This window comes from Morone saxatilis, unplaced genomic scaffold (genome assembly GCF_004916995.1).
Source record: "Morone saxatilis isolate NCDOM2014 unplaced genomic scaffold, NCSU_SB_2.0 Contig22, whole genome shotgun sequence".
In the NCBI taxonomy this organism is placed as follows: Eukaryota; Metazoa; Chordata; class Actinopteri; family Moronidae; genus Morone; species Morone saxatilis.
In genome coordinates this window covers 8,343,752-8,344,341 of record NW_023339785.1, presented here as the reverse complement: position 1 = coordinate 8,344,341, position 590 = coordinate 8,343,752, and the positions used below count along the sequence as shown (strand labels likewise).

Below are 590 nucleotides of genomic sequence, written 5' to 3'. Positions count from 1 at the left end.
ACGGTTTTAACTCTTATAAATTCTTACATAATTTGTCACTGCATTACATCATGGTATAGGATATGTATTTACTGTAACCAGGCTGGATTCTGACTTACAGTATGACTTGTGTCACCTCCTTGTTTTAAGAATATAATATATGAAAACTATCCTCAATGATAATGTGAATTTGCACTAACCTTCTGTATAATTACTTTTGCACAAATGTTATGTTCTATGGTCATTGAATTAAATGTTCTGTAATATCTCTACATACATTGCATAAAAACTCTAAATGGTTTCTCCCATAAGTACCTACTGAAAACATTATCTGGATTACCATCGCTGTTACCATAGCTTACCATGGCATATCCATTCCTATGAAATTGTGGATCTTGTTGGTTATATAATATCCAAGGACTCTCACAGACGAACCCACTGAATGAGGGCTTTTGTTTCCACTGTTTGAAGTTTTACCTAAAAAGACTTTTGGTGGGTTTTACTCAGGGACATGACTGTCTAGTTAGGATTGTAAAGGAATTTTTCTGAGTTCATGTTTGTTTATAGAGGGAAGTGCTCAGACATGGATTTGTTACTGTGTGTGTGTGTGT

At 34.4% G+C, this 590-nt stretch overlaps 1 protein-coding gene across 1 annotated transcript in view; it reads right to left on the bottom strand.

Annotated features, from left to right (window-relative positions):
* Positions 1 to 590, bottom strand: part of slit3 (slit homolog 3 (Drosophila)) — a gene marked incomplete in the record, with an annotated part of 239,854 nt that overhangs the window by 14,710 nt on the left and 224,554 nt on the right.